At 37.2% G+C, this 17,279-nt stretch overlaps 1 protein-coding gene and 1 long non-coding RNA gene across 4 annotated transcripts in view; one reads left to right on the top strand and one right to left on the bottom strand.

Annotated features, from left to right (window-relative positions):
* Positions 1–17,279, bottom strand: part of LOC112425509 (uncharacterized) — a 52,356-nt gene that overhangs the window by 32,275 nt on the left and 2,802 nt on the right. Inside the window, exon 1 of one of the 3 annotated variants that reach the window (XR_011622223.1) lies at positions 9,547–10,039. The exons of 1 other annotated variant lie outside the window; for it this stretch is intronic. This is a non-coding gene — a long non-coding RNA (uncharacterized lncRNA). Of the gene's footprint in view, positions 1–4,281; positions 4,435–9,546; positions 10,040–17,279 lie in introns of those variants that run through there. One more of the 3 variants, XR_011622224.1, reaches the window with a different exon arrangement.
* LOC139362811 (small ribosomal subunit protein eS17-like) overlaps positions 11,618–17,279 on the top strand; it is a 227,386-nt gene continuing 221,724 nt past the window's right edge. The window contains exon 1 of the mRNA XM_071094919.1: positions 11,618–11,751. The gene's annotated coding sequence lies outside the window, so the exon portion shown is untranslated. The remainder of the gene's footprint in view (positions 11,752–17,279) is intronic.

The raw sequence follows: 17,279 nt of genomic DNA, 5'->3' as shown, positions 1-17,279 counted from the left end.
ATCCCTCCCCCTCCCCCGACCCCATGACAGGCCCCAGTATGTGATGTTCCCCTTCCTGTGTCCAAGTGTTCTCATCGTTCAATTCCCACCTGTGAGTGAGAACATGTTGCTTTTCTGTCCTTGTGATAGTTTGCTCAGAATGATGGTTCCCAGCTTCATCCATGTCCCTACAAAGGACATGAGCTCTTCCTTTCTTATGGCTACATAGTATTCCATGGTGTATATGTGCCATATTTTCTTAATCCAGTCTATCACTGATAGACATTTGGGTTGGTTCCAAGTCTTTGCTACTGTGAACAGTGCCGCAATAAACATACGTGTGCATGTGTCTTTACAGCAGCATGATTTATAATTCTTTGGGTATATACCCAGTAATGGGATGGCTGGGTCAAATGGTATTTCTAGTTCTAGATCCTTGAGGAATTGCCACACTGTCTTCCACAATGGTTGAGCTAGTTTACAGTCCCACCAACAGTGTAAAAGTGTTCCTATTTCTCCACATCCTCTCCAGTACCTTTGTTTCCTGACTTTTTTATTATCGCCATTCTAACTGGTGTGACATGGTATCTCATTGCGGTTTTGATTTGCATTTCTCTGATGGCCAGCCAGTGATGATGAGCATTTTTTCATTTATCACAGCTCTTATTTTCAGAAGTAATTGCTACATGAAAAAAATGTAAGCATAAATTCTCTTTTGTTTAAGTCACCATAAGTCAGGATTTCTGTGACTTTCATCTGAATGTATTCCTAACAGTTATACATGCAAATGTAAGCATTGTTGTAGATGCAATGCAAATATTATCATCATTTAGGGATGTTTACTGATATGTTGTTTCCACCCACTAGTAAATGTCTGTTTTAGTCTGCTTTCTGTTTATAACAGAATACATGAACTTGGATAATTTGTAAAGAAAATACAATACAATACAGTCATAAAGGCTGAGAAGTCCAAGGTGGAGGGATCACATCTAGTGAGAGACTTCTGGCTGGTAAGGACGGTCTGAAGAGTCCTGAAGTGGCACAGAGTACCGCATGGCAAGGGGTCTGAGTATGCCAGAATGCACGATTAGGTCTTTCCTTCTCTGTTTATAAAGACACCAGTTTCACTCCCATGAACACCCACTATTCCATTAATCCATGAATGGATGAATCCATTCACAGGAGTGGAGACTTTATAATCCAATCACCTCGTAAAGGCCCCACTTTCAATACTGCCACATTGGGGATTAAGTTTTCAACACATGAAACTGGTGAACACTATCGAACCCTAATAATACTTAATATTCAGTGAATTTTATAAAAAAATTTATTTGATCTGTATTACGCCGTCACAACTATAAGCACTATAACATAACCAAATCTCTACTTCCCTTATATCAGACAGATAAACCAAATAGAAGTTATTATGGTTATGATTATTATCAATTCTGTGTATGCTATAATGATTATTCTTTTTCTGAAATTGTGGAGTGGAAGCATTGATCACACTACTTAGCAATCGCTGACTTTGTTATTGCATGCCAAATACTATTCAATTTGGCTTTTTAAATTTCTTTAGTTTCTAAAATAAGACTGTAAGCCCTGAGGTTTTATCAATTCAGAGATCTACCATTCAATAAAACTTCTCACCCTATTGCAAGGCATGATTAATTATCAAATATTTTCTTCACAGAATCCAAAGGCCTCCTGATTGGTACATACTGTTTCCCTGGGTGGACACTCCTTATGTGAGGTCCTCTTTTACAAGTGGGTTGCTCTCAGGATATTCTAAGTAGAAGAAATTTATCCATTACACTGTATTTCAGCTCAGCTAACACATAGCGCCTAGCTCTAGTGATGTCTGAACAGCCTTAGTCCCAAAACAGCACCCTCCCTGACTGAGGAGTTTACAAAGCCCTCGTCTCTTCTGCTTTTGTTTCTTAATCATTGGTCTCAATGTGACCGCTGCTGAAAACTTCTCATTTTTGAGTAGAATAAAATTTAATTTATCTTACTCTACCATTTTGTTTGGATATTTAGGATACTCTTCAGTTCCAAGTTCATTTCTACTTAGGATATCATCTCTACCTTTAATTTTTAAACCCTGTACCTATGGTACACTCCATGTAATCTCAGCTCATGGAATCAAGTATAAATAAATACCCAGGCTATTTTTCTCTCTGAATGAAAAGAAAGCCAAAAATTTTCTCTAAGATTAGCCACAGACATTAATTCCAAAAAAAAAAAAGCGGAATTTTCCTAAACAGGCTATTACGAAAATGCCACCTGACATGGGGGATAAAGATTTATGATAAATGTTTGCTAAACTGGATTCAACAACTTAAAAAAAATCCTCTAGTAGATTACAGTGTAATATATTTCTAATGCAAATGTACTGGATTAATCTTCACTACATTTATACACATAAAAAGTACTTAATAAATACCTTTTGATATAGGAGTTCAGGAATTTTACAGTGAAGTAATACCTTTCTGTACAAATTTATTTATTAACTTATTACTGCTCTGATGTCATCAGCACTAAAAGTATTTACCCTCTAAATATCTCTGGTTGTTTCAATACTTACACAGGGTGCATAGCACTGCCAAATAATTCTTAAAGCTGATTCAATTAAAAAAAAATCGTGGCCGGGAACAGTGGCTCATGCCTGTAATCCCAGCACCCTGGAAGGCCAAGGCGGGTGGATTACCTGAGGTCGGGAGTTCGAGACCAGCCTGACCAACATGGAGAATCCTTGTCTCTACTAAAAATACAAAATTAGGGCCGGGCGCGGTGGCTCAAGCCTGTAATCCCAGCACTTTGGGAGGCCGAGACGGGCGGATCACGAGGTCAGGAGATCGAGACCATCCTGGCGAACACGGTGAAACCCCGTCTCTACTAAAAAATACAAAAAAACTAGCCGGGCGAGGCAGCGGGCGCCTGTAGTCCTAGCTACTCTGGAGGCTGAGGCAGGAGAATGGCGTAAACCCGGGGGGCGGAGCTTGCAGTGAGCTGAGATCCGGCCACTGCACTCTAGCCCGGGCAACAGAGCCAGACTCCGTCTCAAAAAAAAAAAAAAAAATACAAAATTAGCCAGGCGTGGTCACAGAGGCTTCTAATCCCAGCTACTCGGGAGGCCAAGGCAGGAGAATCGCTTGAACCCCGGAGGCAGAGATTGCGGTGAGACAAGATCACACCATTGTACCCCAGCCTGGGCAACAAGAGTGAAACTCCGTCTCAAAAAAAAAAAAAAAACTTTTTCTGAAATGGGGGATAAGTGTACTTTTGGAGGTGATGGAACCGTTTATTAGCTTGATTGTGGTGATGGTTTCGCAGGTGTATGCATGTGCCCAAACTTATTAAATTGCATACATTAAACATATGTAGGATTTTATGTCAATTATACTTTAATGAAGCTAATTTTAAAAAGAAAAAGTAGTTATTTTTCAAATGCCAACCATGTTTTTCAGTTTTACACAAAATCATTCACTACTAGTGTTACAACATTAGTTACCTCCTTGGGAACCTATGAAGATTCTTTGCCAGCTCATGAAAACCTGAGTTGCTAGAAGAGTGGTTTTTAAAGCCAAACTTGACAGAAATTTAATTTGTGGCATACCAAATGTAGCGATTTTCCATTCCTCTTAGAAAAGTCAAAGGGTGATGCAGCCATATGGGTTACAAATATATCAGCAGGCTAAATCTATTCCTGGTGCTCATTCATCATTATAACACCCCTTTGACATGGGAGGGTGACAAGGATTATTGTTCTTATTTTAAATAGGATTGAGAAGTCCTTGACTAAATCCTGGTTTGAGAGTGAAAACAACTGGACTAGACTTTTATCCATGATTTTACCTGAATGCAGATCTCTAAATATTAAGGTAAACATCCTCTGCTACTAAAACTCATACTTTCTAGATTATATATAAAGCCCATTCTCATTCAAAAAATTCTAAATAATTAATGCACTATGAAAGGCTATGTAGGTCCTTTTAAAATTTACTATGATCATTTTCAATAAATTAGGTATAATGAAACCATATAATTAAAACTGAGATGTAATAATTAATACTATACCATATTTGCTTCATCAATCTAATTCATATTTTTTGCTTACATGTTTTAATTACATTTATCATGACATTTTATCTTTAAATATTAAGGTACATATATTTAGAAAGTAAGCTATGTTTCTATATGACTGTGACACTTGTATAGATTGGAATTCTCCAGAGAAACCAGGACAATGGGATATATATACATATATAGAAAAAGACTGATTATGAGAAATTGGCTCACATGATTATGGAGGCTGAGGAGTTCCACAATCTGATATCTACAAGCTGGAGGCCCAGGAAAGTCAGTGGTGAAGTTCCATTCAATGTCCAAGGCCTGAGAACCAGGTGAGCCAATAGTGTACGTCCCAGTGATATAGTTTGGTGTCCCACCCAAATCTCATGTTGAATTGTAATCCCCAATGTTGGAGGAGGGGCCTGGTGGGAGGTGATTGGATCATGGGGGCAGAATTCCGCTTTGCTGTTGTCGTGACAGTGAGTGAGTTCTTATAAGAACTGGTTGTTTAAAAGTGTGTAGCACCACCCCCTTCACTGTCTTCCTCCTGCTGTGGCCTTGGAAGGCATGTCTCCTTCCTCTTCACCTTCCACCATGATTATAAGTTTCCTGAGGCCTCCCAGCCATGGTTCCCATACGGCCTGTGGAACCAAGAGCCAATTAGGCCTCTTTTCTTAATAAATTACTCAGTCTCAGGTAATTCTTTATAGCAACATGAGAACAGACTAATGCACCCAGGCAGAGTCCAAAGGCCTGAAAAATGGAGCTCAAAGGCGCCTGAGAGCCAAGAGAACTAATGTCCAAGGAGATGAGAAGACAGATGGCACAGCTCAAGCTGATAGAGCAACTTTGACCTTTCTCCACCTTTTTGTTCTATTCAAGCCCTCAAGGGATTGAGTGATGGCTACCTCCATTGGTAAGGGTGATCTTCCTCACTTAGTCTACATATTCAAATGCTAATATCTTCTGGAAGCACCCTCACAGAAACACCCAGAACGTTTTATCAGCTATCCCTTAGCCCAGTAGAGTTGAGACATAAACTTAATTATCACAACATCTTTATCAAATGTGACAAAATAATAATTTGTAAATATAGTAGTCCTCCCTTACCCACAGGAGATACGTTCTAAGACACCCAGTGGATGCCTGTAACCAAAGAAGGTAGCAAACCCCATATATACTATGTGTCTTCCTATAAATATATACATACTTATGATGTTTATTTTACAAATTAGACACAGTAAGAATTAACAATAACTAATAAAACAGAATTAGAATATATTGTAATAAAAGTCATATGAACGTGCCCTCTCTCTCACAATATCTTATTGTACTGTACTCCCACTGCTTCTCGTGATGATGTGAGATGATACAATGCCTATCTGATGATATGAAGTGAGGTAAGTGACGTAGTGATGTAGTATTAGGCTACTATTGACCTTCTGTGCTCCTGAATCTTAGTAACCACCCCTTATGTGAAATAAATGGCTCCGTGTCACTTGTTTCACGAGATCCCATTGCTAAAGTCTTCCTTTGTACAGGATCAATGTTTTCTGGCTCAACACACTGCCATCAGTCAAACATCATTTCTATTCATGTCTTCTACCCACAAATGTAATACCTTTTCCATCTTAACTAAGCACTGATAAGCACTGTGGCTTCACCTTTTGGAGTCTGAGGTACAATAGCAAAACTAGCATGAATTTCTTTCTCCTTTTGCACAATTTCACAGAAAGTTCTTACCTTAGAACCTAGCATCCTCAGCATATGATGTTTTTTCTCTTCTTAATAAGTGCACGACTTTCACATTTTCACTTAAATGAAGCATTTTATGGCTTCTCTTTGGCATATCCAAATTGCCAGCATCACTACTCTTATACTCTGGAGCCATTATGAAGTAACATAAGCATTAATGAACACAAGCACTGAGATACCGCGACAGTCGATCAATAACTGAGAGGACTTGTAAGTGACTCAGGGACATGTGGCATAGACTGCATGGATTTTCTGGAGGAAGAGGTGATTCATGTCCAGAGTAGGACAAAGTGAGACATCACAAGATTTCATCAAGCTACTCACAATAGCATGCAACTTAAAACATGAATTATTTCTGTAATTTTTCATTTAACGTTTTTGGACAATAGTTGATGGCTAGTAACTGAAACTTCAGAAAGCAAAACCAAGGATAAAGGGGAACATCTTTATTGTCTAATATCCAGTACATATTTCAATTTCTGCAATGGCTCCAGAGTGATGTCTTAGAGCTAGCTTATTCAAACCAGGATTCATTCAAGGACAATATATTTCATCTCATCGGGTTGTTTTCACTCTAAAATCTTTTTTAATTTGCCAAAGTTTCCCTTCCTCAACTTGTCTTTTTTTCAATACATCAGCTTATTGAAAAGACTGGGACTGGTGGTGGTCTCATTTTCTGTTGTTATTTTTTTTCTTTTTTAATTGGTTGTTTATTCTGTTGTTTCATTTGTTCCTCTATACCTTGTATTTTCTGTACACTGGTACAAAGAAATGACGGATTTAACATTTTTGGCACATGTACTTCTTTAGTGATGCTGGAAAGCCCCTATTTATAATGGAAAAATAGTAGAATAAACCTAAGGTTTTAATTTGTTTTTGCAAGGATAATATAATCATTTCTGAGTTTATGGCAACTAATGGGTCCAAATGCTAGGAACTTTGGAAGATTTTCTTACTCATTAGGTGACAATCTGGATCAACTGCTAAGCAGTTAAAGGTTTTCAAGAACTATAATATGGAATAAACTTTGCAAAAATTCTGATGTCAAGAGGTTTCCACTTCAGTTAATAAAATTAAAAGGATCAAAAGGGGTTCTGAGAAATCTACAAACCAGACTGGAAAACATGTTTCTACTCTGGATGACACACACTCAATGGAAGCTTCATGACTAAGAAACATATTCTCAACAGAAAAAAAGACATCTGCTTAGTTTGGATGTCATATGGGAATTTCTCTTTGGTGCAGCTATAGATATTTAAAGCAACAGAAAGGTAACTTCAGCCTCCTCTCCTTCCAGTTGTGTACCTGTTACTGAAATTATGATTGTCACTGGTCTTTGTTGCTAGAAAATATTGTTTTAGTTGATCTGAAAAGGTGTAAGGGATTTTTTTCATTTTGAATTTTTGAATTTTGATCAAATATATATAAAAGGAAAGCCTTGGTAATTTTACTCTCTTGAATGGTTAACAGAAGCAACTGTGAATATGCAAAGCACAGTACAGAAACAGTAGGAAGGGATATTGCTGTTTCTCTAAGATACATGTAACATTCTTCTATTCTCGAGTCTTAAGAGTTCAGTTCACACCATAGTTTGCTACTATGTTGGGGCTGAATTAATGAAATATTTATAAAGTCAAGGACTCACCCTTGAGGAATGGCTAAGCTCTGTTGAGCATTTTATTTCTTCCAGACCACACAAGACTCCATTTTAATCATGCTCCTCAGATGTTCTTTAGATCATTTCTACCACTGCATTTTTAAACTAACATCTATGCAGAGTTTATTTATTGCTGTTTCCAGTTACTCCAAGGTATTAACATAATGATGACGTCTGCCTTAAAACTTGTTTCATCATTTTGTTTTAAAAATAGAGATGGACTTATGCAAAATTGCTAAGTACTTAGGTTTAAGTTTTTATGAATTTCAGTTTTATAAGGAGTCTGTACACACATCTGTCATACAGATACAAGTTTAAGAACTTCAATATTAATCTCCAAAATCCTTTTCATTTGGCCAGGACCTTCTGCTTTCCTCATTTTAATTCTTACTTGACAGAGGCAGTTTCCTAGTTATCATAGACTCAGCTTGGTGAGTAACTTGTGGTATTGCAATGGTAACTACATATTAAACCACACTTTATCTATGCAGTGTTATACCAGTTAGAGGAAAATTATCCAGTATTTTTTTAAATTAGCTATACACATACAAACATAATTGTTTCACTGTATTCAACTATTTACTTGAAAAAATATTCATTCAATGTAACAAACTTTAAGATATTGATTTATTTGGGAATGCTGGCATGAACTACTGCTACATAAATTCTTTAGATAAATGTTATATTAAAATGGGAGTTTCAGCTAAATATACATATTCCTGTTTATCATTCATTTTAAAAACACATTTTTAGTACCTACTACTGTGCTAGGTCTATAGTAAAAATTCTTAAACTCTAGAATTTATATGAACACTTGCTAAGGAAGAAAATTTCCAAACACATCCCTAGCCTCTGTTTCAGAAGCTCTAAGGTAGATCCAAACATGTGCATTTCAAACAGTCTAGTGGTTTCTGATACAGATGGTCAGTGTTACATGCTATGAAAAGCACAGGTCTATATGGGACAAGAATTTTAAATGAAAAATACAAAAAAATCAAAAGAAATACAAGTCAGGTAAATGTTCAACACAAAAGAACTATGGGCTATGCCATTTAAGTGGTATAAAATGTTTCACAAGATATTCCAATTGAATAGATTCTATCCAATTCCATGTTATATAAAACAAATAAGTTAATAAGTATTTATTATCATGAATAAATATCTAAAGACCTTTAAAACTGAATCACAGTTGACCCTTGAACAACAGGGGTTTGTACTACATGTGTCCACTTATACACAGATTTTTTTTTTCAACTAAATGTTATATATGAAAATATAACACTTGAGGGATATAGCCTGCCTACATGGAGGGCTGACCTTTCCTATTCGTGTGCTATGCAGGGCTGACTGCAGAGCCTGAGTATGTGTGGATTTTGGTATACATGAGGGGGTTGAGGAACCAATCCTCCATGTATAACATCTTTTAATGTTTTTATTATTTATTTATTTATTTATTTATTTATTTTTTGAGATGAAGTCTTACTCTGACACCTAGGCTGGAGTGCAGTGGCTCGATCTCGGCTCACTGCTACCTCAGCCTCCTGGATTCAAGAGATTCTCCTGCCTCAGCCTCCAGAGTAGCTGGGACTATAGGCACATGCCACCACACCTGGCTAATTTTTGTATTTTTAGTAGAGACGGGGTTTCACCATGTTGGCTAGGCTGGTGTTGAACTCCTGACTTCAAGTGATTTGCCCTCCTCGACCTCCCAAAGTGGTGGGATTACAGGAATGAGCCACCATACCTGGCCTTAACATTTTTAAAATAGTGATTATATGACTCTTCACCTCTGAAATAAAATTTCAGTTTGCAGTATATCATATTTAAGCCAACTTAGAAACATTATAAAAACACTATTTTCCACCATATTTCCTTCAACTAATTACTTTCATCACACTTGAAATTTCATCTAGTACTCTACATTTTGGCCTGCAAAATAAAATTTTTATACACTGGACCTAAAGGATTTAATCTATTTTTGCCAGAATAATTGCAACTAGTATTATCCCAATTTATGGCTTTTCCTCTCCCCTTAATTATATACATCTGCATAAAAAGCTACTTCAAACTTAGTGACTTACATCAAAAACACTGACTTCACTCATAATACTGTGGGTGGTCCAACCTGCCTCTGTTGTTTGCTAGAGATCTACTCAAGTTGTTGGCTGAAGACTGGATGGTCAAGGAAGGCCTCAGTTGGCAGTCTGGAGATTGGCAACCTGTCAGCCAGAGTAAAAGTGGCAAGTATAACTCGTGTGACCTGTGTTAACCAGGCATATACAGAAAGTGGTGTTCTGGGAAAGTACACTTCAGCATAGCCCAGTTAACACTTTACAAAGTAGCATAAAGCAACAAAGCCATTGAAATACCAGACTATGGGGCTGGTCGTGGTGGCTCATGCCTGTAATCCCAGAACTTTGAGAGGCCAGTGCCAATGGATCACCTGAGGTCGGGAGTTTGAGACCAGCCTGACCAACATGGAGAAACCCTGTCTCTACTAAAAATACAAAAATTAACTGGGCGTGGTGGCACATGCCTGTAACCCCAACTATTCGGCTGAGGCAGGAGAATCGCTTGAACCCAGGAGGCAGAGGTTGCAGTGAGCCAAGGTTGCAGTGCTCAGAGCCAAGGTCGCAGTGAGCCGAGATCGCACCTCGCACCATTGCACTCCAGCCTGGGCAACAAGAGCGAAACTCCGTCTCAAAAAAAAAGGAAAGAAAGGAAAAAGAAATACCAAAGAATGTTAAACATGCACATTCCAGCAATTAGAAATTTGGAGTCCTAACTCAAAAGGATCATGAATCCTAATTATTAAAGGCAGACAAGTTTTATATACTGAGGGTATAGTCTCTTAACTGAGGTTATAATCTGGTAGATATTAGTATTCTTTTCTATTAAGATCTGCACTTATTATAAGAAGTACTGTCACCTCCTTAAAAATATGTTATCTGTGGATAAATGAACGGGCAAATGAGATCTAGAAGTAGGGACAGAAGATGAGCTGAGAGAGAATGAGAAAATGGGAGGCCAAGGCAGGGAAATATAAAACGTACTACTTATTATCTGGATATGTTTTAATATGCAGTATTATTTTTAATCTTAAAAGAAGACGCTAAAATATCACGCATGTTGTTTTTCTGCAAAATCAAAATTTAAGCTCTTTACACTGGGTTTTTTCTCTGTCTTCTATTGACTCTAACCTGGCACATCTTGAAGGTTACCATGTTTGATTTATTCACTTACATAAGTGTGGTGCCTTACACAGTGCCTGGTCCATATTAATGACATAATTCATGAACAAATAAACTCCTTTTTGAAGGTTTGTTTTTTTTTTTTTTTGAGAAAACATGGAATTGCTATATAGGAATGAGTGCAAGCAATAGCATTCGCAAAGGAAAAAAATAGTAAAAGGTTTTGGATAGTTTACAGCTAGAATTAAATCCCCACTGGTTCTTGTCTATATCATTTTACTTGGTTAAATTATTTTCCTTTCTAGTAATTGTCATTTGACCATTGGCAGAAATGATTATAATTAGACAGCGTCTTTTTATTACTACTGTTGTTTGAAAGGATTTTTGTTTCAGCTGACATAATAAGAGTATCAAGAGAGTCATAAAATTTAAGCTCTCTAATTTTGAAATGTAACAGGCAAATTACATACTGTAAAAAAATAATATGGCTTGCCTTATTACAAAAGGTCTTTCAGAACCGAGAATCTGGCAGATTTATCTATGCATTGCTTTCAGGCATTCCTTAAATACCATCTGAGACATGTCAATTAGATGACAAAAAATATCAGCTTCAAAACTGACAGACCCTGGGTACAATCAGAAACCAACCAAGGCCTCAATAGAATTGTTCCATTTAACATTCTGAAGATATGATATCATTTTTATCAAACTATAAAGGAATGAGGTTTGAAGTTAGACTTCAAAACTTCTCATTCTGTTCCTCATTATAAAATAAATTGACTTACAAAGCCATCATTACCTAAATATGTAATTCCTGTAGCATATATTGAGAGCAGGGTGTTTTATTTTCCACTGTAAAAATGAAGCAAGACTATGATGGTTATAGAGTATTATTTCTACAAAATAAATATTTTAGGCATTCCTATACCAGTGCAAGAAAAAAATAATACAGTGATTTGAATTTTTTTTCAGCATAGAGCGAAGAACATGTGATAAGCAAGAAAATGTATTCACATTGGGCCAAACTGTTAGTTGAATTAACATTAAATGATAATACTTACTGAAAGTCTGTTACGTCCCAGAAATACTTCTCAGGTGAGTATTGTTATCCTTCATTTTAAAATGAGGTTGCTGAATCCTCAAAAATCCAATTAAGTTACTTATGCTAGCAATAAGTAGTAGGACCTGATATCAATTCTGTCTGATTTGAAAGCAAATTCCATTTCTACTGGTGAGGGAGCAATTGAGAAAAGAGTCTTAAAATGAATCGTGGCCGGTCTGGCATGTAAGGAGCTTCAGTGACTGCTCCACTATAAGTAAAAAGGTGAACAAACTGAAAGATCAACAACTCTTCTTAGACCCACGAGAGAAGTGAGACCACAGGGCAAATGACTGACCCCAAAATTGAAGACACAGAAAGACAGATACTCACAACTAAGTAGAACAGAAACCCATCAACAGGAACCTCCATGGAAATCAGTTCCAGGATAGAAAAATCTGCGCTGTGATGAACTGCTGGAGGCTCAGAGGGAACAACTCAAGTTAAAAATTCCAGGGAAACCTAGACATGGAGAACCTCATGCTTTTGTGAGATTTAACCTCCAGGAGCTCTACCAAGTCCGCCAGTGAAAACTGGAGAAAATATCTCTGTGCTTCTAGCAGGGATATAGGAAAAGAAACCATTTTGAAATACACCAGACCACTCTGTTCTTCAAAAAAAAAGATCATCTCTTAGGAGAAACTATTTTGCTAGAGCCTAATCTACCTTAGGTAAGTGAGGAAAATACCCAATTCCAATCCCCTGTAGCCATCCTGGCCCACCAGGGGACTGAGATGCCCCAGTGAAGTTTATATTCCAGCATCACAGGTTTATCAAAAGACTACAACATAATCATAGGACTATAGAACACTTGCCCTGCCCCAACACATTACCACCACAGTACTAAAGGCCTGTGTATTGCAGTTCCTTTTACTCACTGCATCCTGTTCGCCATTCAACAAATATTACAAAGCATACTAAAAAGCCAATCACAGTTTGAAGAGACTGAACAAGCATCAGAATCAGAGTCAGATACAGTAGGAGAAGTTGGAATTATCAGACTGGGAATTTAAAACAACTATATCTATGTATTTTTTTGATACAGGGGCTCACTCTGTCATCTAGCCTGGAGTGTAGAGGCATGACTATGGGTCACTGCAGCTTTTACCTCCTGAACTCAAGGGATCCCCTTGACTTAGCTCCCCATGTAGCTGGGGCCACAGGTACACATCACCAAACCCAGCTAATTTTTAAAATTTTAGTAGAGGCAGGGTCTCACTTTGTTTCCTAGACTAGTTTTGAACTCCCCAGCTTGAGTGATCCATCCACCTCAGCTTCCCAAAATTCTGAGCTTACAGATGTGAGCCAATGTGCCTGACCTAAAACAACTATGATTAATATGCTAAGGGCTTTAATAGAAAAATTAAGTAGACAGTAAGCAAGAATTGATGAATAATGTAAGCAAAGAGATGGACGTTCTAAGAAAGAATAAAAAAGCATTATAATCTCTATAATACCTTTATAGAGATTAAAAATACTACAAGAGAAATAGAGAATACCTTTGATTGGCTGGCTGACTTGCTTATTTGTTTGTTTATTTATTTTGAGGCAGAGTCTCACTCTGTCGCCCAGGCTGGAGTGCAGTGGCATGATCTTGGCTCACTGCAACCCACGCCTCCCAGTTCAAGCGATTCTCCTGCCTCTGCCTCCTGAGTAGGTGGGATTACAGGCAGAGTGTCATTGTGCTGGCCAGGATTGTCTCGATTTCCTGACCTCGTGATCCGCCTGCCTCGGCCTCCCAAAGTGCTGGGATTACAGGCGTAAGCCACCACGCCTAGCCTTTGATGGGCTTATTTACAGACTGCATACAGTGGGAAAAGATCTCTAGGCTTGAGGAGATCTGAAAAAAAGAAAACTCCAAAACTGAACAGCCAAAAGGAAAATGTCTGAAAAAAAAGAACAGAATATCTAAAAACTGTGGGACAATTACAAAAGGTGTAACATATGTGTAATGAAAATACAAGCAGAAGTAGAAACAGAGAAATGAACAGAATATATATGTGAAACAATAATGAGTGAGAATGTCCCCCAAATTAAGGTCAAACAGCAAACTACAAATCCAGAAATCTCAGAGAACACCAAGCAGGCTAAGTGAAGGAATGAAGGAAGTAAGGGAAAGAAAGACAAGAAAACGGCACCTAGGCATATCATTCTGAAACTACAGACCATCAAAGACAAAAAAACAACTTATTTATCAAGTAGGAAAGATAAGAATTACATCTTCTCAGAAACCATGCCAACAATAAGAAAGTAGACTAAATTATTTGAAATGCTGAAAGAAAATAACCTTATGTATTCTGTACTTTGAAAAATTATCATTAAAAAGTAAAGGAGAAATAGACTTTCTCAGGCAAACAAAAATTGACTGAATTTGTTGCCAGTAACTTGCCCAGAAAGAAATGTTAAAAGAAATGTCTTCAGAGAAAGGGAGGCTGACATAGATCAGAAATGTGGATTTACAGAAAGGAAGAACATAAGAGAAGTAATATGTAAGGGTAAAATTAAAATTTATGTTTTTCTTATTAATTGATTTAACAGGTAACACTTGATTCAAAATAATTGCCACAGTATATTAGATTACGTATGCATATAGATATAAATACTTTTATCTTACGTATTGTGAAAGGAATGACAGCAACGATACACAAGATGACAGGGAATAATTAGGAATGTTTTGTTATAAGATACTTCCACTACCTGTGAAACAATATAGTATTATTTGAAAGTTATCTTTGATTAGTTTTAAATGTATATTGCAAATTGTAGATAAACCACTGAGAAAAAGTATTACATATCGAGGAGGAAATAACACTGTTTTTGCAGATGACATGATTATTTAGGAAACCTGAGATAACTGACAAAAAGAAAAAAAAACCCTCCTGGAGTTGATAAATGATGATAGAAGGTTGCAGGATACAAAGTTAATATACCAAAGTCAATCACACTCCTATATACCAGTAATGAAAAAGCGAACTTTAAAATTAAATATACATTACCATTTACATTAGCAGCTAAAAATTGAAATATTCAGGTATAAATGTAACAAAGCATGTTCAACATCTATGAGGAAAACTATAAAACAGTGATAAAAGACATCAAAGAAGAAATAAAGAGATACTTCATGTTCATAGACAGGAAGACTCAATATTGTCAAGATGTCAGTTCTTCCCAGCTTAATCTACAGATTCAACACAATCAATCATAATAAAAATCTCAACAAATGATTTTGTGGATATTGACAAAATGTAAACCATATGGACAGATGACTTCCTCAGGGATATAAGTATGGGAGTTAATAGAGAAGCACAGTACCATGCACCAGGGGATACATACACTTAATGGGAGAAAGAAGGATTGGCACAGGAGAATCAAAACTTTTCACCAATATTTCCTGTTTAATATTACATTTAATATTCATAATTAATATTAAATGACTATATTCTTCATTTGCCTCATATGTTTTTTTCTAGCTGAACTAATTCCTAAGACTTTCACATACGTGATAATATTGTACATAATAAACAAAAAGTTGTAATTGCCAGATATTTTTGTCATTATTAGCATAATCAAGTCGATTTCTCCTTTATTATCAGATCCAAAAATATGTGATTTCTTTTGTAAATGGAATCTCTAAGTTAATACATTTAGGATAAAATGTCTAAGTGTTAATAAAGTGCGCACCAAAATGGAAGAATCTTTCCCCAAATTCTGGAATAACTACTTCTCCGAAAGTTCCTTTGCAAAAACTCCTCTAAGGAGGAGGGTTTTCTAAACCAATAGTGGTCAATTATTTTTTTCGAAATTCTTTCAACCATGCTCACCTGTGCTGTGCCTTTTAACCTCTGTTGCCATCTTCCTGTGGATTCCTAAGATCCAGTTTTCTTTCTAGGGCTTTGACCCGAAGCTTGGAATTGACTCTGAGACAAAAATGTGTCTCTGGGCGGGGGTTGCATAAACTCCTCATAAGCCAAATGCTAAGGTGAAACCATGGAACTGAGTCCTCCTCCAAAAGGGAGAGGAAAGGATGTCTTATGACACACCAGCTAACTGGTAGCTACAATTATGCTTGCTAGGATTTGGGTGTGTGGTGCTTGGCTTTGGTTAGCTCCTTTGGTCTTACTTTCCCAAAAAGGAAACCTTTGCATGATGGGCATCCTATTTATTCCCTATTTATTCCATCACATGGCAGGCTTTGCAGGATAACTGCTCAGAACTAAAATACTGATCCTAAAATATTGATCCAGATTTCTACATTATCCATCCCTTTTGTTCTTTCTGAGCTGCAGCCAGAGATTCTTGGTAGGTTCATAGGAACAAGCAGGGTTAGTCTAAAATGCAGGAAAAACCTTAAAAACTAGTGGGTTTAGAATTTAATGACAACTATATGATACGTTTTTAAACACAATTTCTCTCTCTCCAGTCCTCATTTTTGTTAAGAAACAAATGATCCTAGGATTGAGTTATTTAATAGACTTTAGTCTTATATTTGACCTGATTATTTGCACAAAGTACGGCAAGAATAATTATTTCTACATAAGCCTTTTGGATTGGCTTTGATGGAAACGTGTTCCACAAGGAATCACTGATAAGACCTTTGGAAGCCCAGCCCAGCCAAGGGTTTGCATCCTTGAATACCAGTGAGTTGGGTGATCCTCTCCTCCTAAGGCCCCAAGATAAACTGGAGCTCCTGCACCTGTTAGAAAGTGACATTCTTTACAGACTATAGTCAGGAACCGTGTTCAGGACTGTGTAGACAAGGGTATGAGGCCAGTTTCCCCATTAACTTTAGTTAAATAGACTAAAGTCTATTTAAACAACTCAGTCCTATGAGCTTTTATTGGCTCTGTGAGTTGAGCTTGACTCCTTTAAGGGAAGCATACCCTTCCAGTCAAAGCCTTGGTAAAATAACCACTTTCTCCAATGTGTCCTGTTGCAAAACAAAAATGGATTCTTACTGCACTGATGCAAACAACTATATTGCCATAAGAATAATCACAGAGGCTAGGGGTGGTGGCTCATGCCTATAATCCCAGCACTTTGGGAGGCTGAGGAGGCCAGATCACCTGAGGTCAGGAGTTCGAGACCAACCTGGCCAACATGGCAAAATCCTGTCTCTACTAAAAATACAAAAATTAGCTGGGCATGGTGGCGTGTGCCTGTAATCCCACCTACCCAGGAGGCTGAGGCAGGTGAATCACTGGAACCCAGAAGGCAGAGGCTACAGTGAGCCCAGATAGCACCACTGTACTCCAGCCTGGGCGACAGAGCAAGATTCCATCTCAAAAAAAAAAAAAAAAAATACTCACAGATATTTTAGAGGAACCAGGCAGAGAGAAACAAATATGCTCCAAATTTTGATCACATTAGTATATACCTTACTTAATTATTAAGGCGGTATTCAGTTCAAAAATCAGTTTCCTTGACTCTGAAAAACAAAACACGGATCAGCAATATTCCAAGCAAAACTCAGAAATACTGCTTCAGCTTTCTGAGTTCAGTCCATTTAGTTAATTCTTGTTTTGCT

This window comes from Macaca nemestrina, chromosome 4, assembly GCF_043159975.1.
Source record: "Macaca nemestrina isolate mMacNem1 chromosome 4, mMacNem.hap1, whole genome shotgun sequence".
Taxonomy (NCBI): domain Eukaryota; kingdom Metazoa; phylum Chordata; class Mammalia; order Primates; family Cercopithecidae; genus Macaca; species Macaca nemestrina.
The sequence above is the reverse complement of the archived record's forward strand: the minus strand, read 5'-3'. Positions and strand labels throughout refer to the sequence as shown.